The 5,086-nt window shown below is 38.9% G+C and overlaps 1 long non-coding RNA gene across 2 annotated transcripts in view; it reads left to right on the forward strand.

Annotated features, from left to right (window-relative positions):
- LOC102019514 overlaps positions 1-2,882 on the forward strand; it is a 37,725-nt gene extending 34,843 nt beyond the window's left edge. The window contains exon 5 of one of the 2 annotated variants that reach the window (XR_261253.2): positions 2,479-2,882. This is a non-coding gene — a long non-coding RNA (uncharacterized LOC102019514). Of the gene's footprint in view, positions 1-348; positions 403-2,478 lie in introns of those variants that run through there. The other variant, XR_001234347.1, reaches the window with a different exon arrangement.
- The last annotated feature ends 2,204 nt before the right edge of the window (positions 2,883-5,086 follow it).

The raw sequence follows: 5,086 nt of genomic DNA on the forward strand, positions 1-5,086 counted from the left end.
TGTCAGACACTACTGTCCCTTCTGCCTTTGTCTTTCCAGCTGGGTGCTGCTAGATTTTCTATGCACTTCACTTGAGACCAAATCTACTGCCAATCCTGTGGAGGCGCAGGGTGGCCCTGAGCAGTGTGCATGGTCCTGTGGCCACCAGCAGGCCGCTGTGGCTTTTTGCTGATGGACTTCTGTGCATGCCCAGTTTCCTGGTGAGAAGTAGTAAGGCTTAAGAAAGAGAGGCAGACCTAAGCCAGGCACTCTCATTCTGCACTTCTTTACTCTTTGATCTTAAGAGAACAGCCTCAGATCCCAAGGTCTCCTTTCCAACTATGAGCATTATAGTACTCACTTTTCCAGATTCTGAGGATGAAGTTGAATATGCAAAGAACCTAACACAGGACAGGATATGGAGAAGATGCTCAACAAATGGTAACTTCTTAATTACTACCTAACGTGTGTGTGCCACTGTCCTTGTTGCTTGGTGTAACATCACTAGGCTTCCCCACACAACCCTTGGCTTTCATATTTAGTTCCAGGCTGGAACTTGCAGTTTTTGGAAATAAAGAATATTTTGTGTGATGAAACTTGTTAACTGTAAAATATTGACACGTGTGTTAGAAGGGAAACACTAACCAAAAGCTAGCGAGAGTGTGAACAAAATAATAGAGAGTTTTGAGGAAATCAAATGGCAAATTGGAGCTTATTGCCTATCATTTATTTGGGAAAACTTCTGCTCAAATTAGTATCAGTTTTTACCCTAGTTATGAATATGTGTTTAAATAATACTGAATTTCAAATTGAGTCTACTGGTTTGAGTCCTTATGAGTAATTGTTCAATGACATTAGATTTTTATTCAAATGGCAAGATGACTTACTTACCATTATCATTATGATCTAATTTAACTGCATGTTCAGATCCACCACGTACTGTGCTAAGCCTTTCCCACACCAATTTCATCTGAACATGGACTGACTCTCATTAATAGGAAGTGCTGCTGTGTCATTTCATACGAGTGGACACTGAGGATTAAGGCAGTAAAGAACTTGTGCAATAATGCCTCCCTGGCAAGTGCAAGGCCCTGAGTTTGATTCTTGGTGCCAAAAAAGTAAATAAATAACTTGCCCAAAATAATAAAGATGGTGGCAGAGTGGCATTAAACCCCTAGTCCCTAGTTGGATTTATACACAACAGAATGTTACTCTGCCATTAAGAAGGATAAATTTGAACCATTTGTAGGAATATGGGTGCACCTTGAAATCATAATAAGTGAAATAAATCAGACACACAAGTTAAATAACATACAGTTTGTCTTACATGAGAAAACCAAAGTCTAAATAAAGAGTAAAATAAGGTAAATAAAAGGAAATAGGGAGATCTTTTTCAAATAGGAAGAAGATCAAGCAGTGGAGGTTGGACAGAGGAGAAAGGAAAGGGTGTAAACAAATTCAAGATGTGTTATGTACATGCGCCAACTACCTACAATGACGGTAGTCATTTTAAGTCACAAACGTGCTGTAAAGCAAAGCTCATAAACACTGAGCCATAAAGCTACTTTCACACAAGACTTTCAGAAAATGAAAAATAGTTCTCCCTCTCCCAGCTATGCCTGTCTGTGTCGCTGTTATCACTGGTTCATCTGTTGTCCCAATTAGCAAACATTTAACTCTCAAGGCTTAGGCATTTGGAAAGTTAAGGGAAGGCAGAATTATCACTAACTGGTTTTGAAGCAGGAGAATGAATGGTTGTATTTCTAAGACTGAGATCGTCTCCCTCAGCACAAAAATAGTAGCTGTCGTATTGAATGCCTTCTCCAAGTGCATACCGTGAGCTGTTACCTTCAGTGGTCAAGTCACCCTGGTGGATGGCAAGACAGAGACATTTTAAGACACTTGAATGTGGCTACTCCATAAGTAAATGGTAGAACCAGAATTTTAGATTCAATAGGTCTAATTCTGAAGTAGATGCATTCAACCTCCAAACCACACTGTCTTTATTACAGGATTTATATATTTTTTCATTCATCTATCATTCATTTGTCTTCATCAGGAAAGTACTTTGTCATGGCTCGTGTCCAGATGTCCCTCTGAAGCCTCATGCAATCACAAGTGGGGCTTTTTCAGAGGTGGCTGGATCTAGAATGTGTGATGCTGGAATTGATTCATGTAGCAATGCTAGGTTTAAGGGCACTGGGGTTAAGGGTGTGAGTCCTGCCCGCCTTAAGTAGTCTGGATAAGAGAAAAGGGGCAGAAGGATGCTGTTAAGGTCCCTTGTTACTTTGCTATCTGCTGTCTGCCATGAACTGCTGCCCCTCTGCCAAGCCACCCTGCCTTGGAGGCAGCCGATTATGGACTGAAACCTCTACAAACTGTGAGCTAAGTAAACCTTTCCTCCTTTAACTTTGGGTGTCAGGTATTTTGTCTCAGCCATGAGAAAAGTAACTCAGTCTGATCTCATTTTATTTTCTGTCTCTGTTCTCTTTCTTAAAGGATCCAGTATCACATGAGCCACATAACAAAGGCTAAGGGTGACTGGCCCAGAAGGAGAAGGAGGAGAGTATTGTGAGCAGAATAATATTGCCAGCCACACTTCTGTCCTGCTGCCTCGTGTTGACCAGTCATTTCCAATGGAAAAATCTCATAAGTCTGTAAAGATGTGTGGCCATATCTTCACTGGGTGTGTGCTCGTCGTTCAGTCTGTTTTTGTATCTTATTTTTTATTAGCTTTTCGTCATGAAAAGCATGAGATTTTGAAAGCATGAAGTTACTAAAATCAAAGGAAAATGTGCAAATTTCTTTGAGTAGCAATATTTGGGGCTACGATGTGAATCATACCTGCCCTTCATAATAAATATTCCATATCTGTCAGAGACTCTGTACTCCTTGGATTTACATGAAAAGACGCAAGCAGGCAGGAGGCTGTTAGTCTGAGGGTAGCCTGGGTTACCACAAAGCTTTCCTGCTAAAGCTGTGCCTTCTGTTGCACAGTTATTTATAGTAAAAGGTGGTTAATTCATTCACTTATTCATTCATCAATGTATTTGTTTTTCATTCAGTAAAAACAAAAGCAAAGGAACTGAGCTAGACCCCGAGTTCAAAAGGCAAACATGGTTTCCACCTTCATAAAACCCACAGCTCAGTCTCTGCACCTCAAAACTCATGTATGCAAAGATTTTGTTGTTTGTTTGTTTTTTCTTTTTTTATGGTTTTGAGACAGGGTCTCGCTATGCAGTTAAGGGTGGCCTTGAGCTTACTTTGTAGCCCAGGCTGGTCTCAAAATAGCAATGATCTTCCTGTCTCAGCCTCCTGAGTGCTGGGACTACAGGTGTGCACCACCACACCTGCTTCATGCAAACGTTTTATAGTGTTTACTTTATTTAGAGTGTTAATTAGTAAAATTTACTATGTTTTTGTACATCTCTTTTATTCCTAAAAACAATTCAGATGGTAAAGAGTCCTGTCAGACAGTGGAGAAATAAAGAAAATGAAGTTTTAGGGGATAAATAACTAACCCAAATAACACAGATGAGACTAAGGGGCAGGGGCAGACTTTTAACCTAAGTCTTCAGCAAGAGACCACTGTTATTCCTCGGTACTATTGTGACAGCATCTCAGTTTTGCTCTGAATTGGCAGTTGCATTTTCACTCAACTTTAAAATTTTTCATCTCATATCTCCCTATTGTACATACATAAATCTCTTATGCGTAATTACTGACAGCTTTAGAGAATGCTAGCTAAACCTGTTCATCAGCTGGATTAGCCTCTATTTTCCATTCCCAAAACACCCTCACTGTAGTTCATCAGAGCAGTTCTTTGCAAACCATCACATTTTTCTGAGACTTCTTGATGATGGCCATGCTTAGCATTATCTGGAAAACAACTTGAACGTGTGTTGGAAGTTCTTTTTTTAAAGTAGGCATGTCAGAATGCTCAGGTGAATGTAATAGTGTGATGGAAATTGTGCTCTTTGGTTTACACTGGGCTCGTCTTAAAAATGAGAGTAGCTTAACAGAAGAAGGTCTGTATATATATAAGAAAAACCAAAAAATACAAAGACAGATGATATTGTAAATACTGTAATAGTTCTCTTAAATCCTAACTTGATCATGTCTAGACAGTCAACACCATGGTAGACAATGTTAACATTGAAAAGACCTTGGCTAACAGGGTAGTACAGGTGTGCCTGAAAACTCACTCATGATTGTAACACACTTAGAAACATAAAAATGTTATATAAACTATATGAGGTGTCTCATTTGTCCTTGTCATAGATTGATAACATTTACCAGGATGAGGTTAAAAATATAGATTTTTGCTACCTGAAATGCTTTTTCAAGTAGTATGGGTAAACCTTGATTTTTAAAATTAATTTTTCTTGAAATCAAACTTCCTAACATAAGCCTGATTTCAAACATGTTTTTGTAGCTCATGTGGAATAAATATTCTTTAATTGGGACTTGGCACTTGAATGAGTTGATAATAAACTACTGTTGCATAATACCTTAAATCCAGAACACCCCAGGTGATCTCAATTATTGTGTAGCACAAGGAATTTCTTGGAATCATGCTAACTGTGCACTTACTATGAGTGTAAATATGGAGTTTTAATTGCTTCCACCACTCCCATAACCTTCTGATTGGTTTGAGAGCTTTATCCTTAGTCTTTCTGTAGGATTTGTTCTGAGAACATGAGCAAATCTGACCTATCACCTTGTGGATACATTCATCCTCCTACCAGCATAAATATGATGTCCTTTTAATTGTAGGTAGGGGATTTCCCATGTTTCAGGGTGTCTGGTTTCAAGAGTGGCTACTGGTACTATTCTTCCCAGAAACTCTAGTCTAAAGCAACCTAGAACTTCTGTGATGCTTGGTCTTTCACTATGTATCTGACTTTATGAGTTCATTTTGCTGTGTTTTCAATATTTCTTCCCATGTTGTCATCCTTAGAATGAAGAGGAGCAACTGTTTCTTACAATTGTCCACATCTTGGCTAATTCTGTGTAACTTTGTACAAAGAGTTACCACAATGGCTACCATTTATTGAGGACTTATTATGTTCTAAGCTGTATACTAGGGATTTATAAATGCAATGTA

This window comes from Chinchilla lanigera, unplaced genomic scaffold (assembly GCF_000276665.1).
Source record: "Chinchilla lanigera isolate Chin_1 unplaced genomic scaffold, ChiLan1.0 scaffold00026, whole genome shotgun sequence".
NCBI classification, from domain to species: Eukaryota; Metazoa; Chordata; class Mammalia; order Rodentia; family Chinchillidae; genus Chinchilla; species Chinchilla lanigera.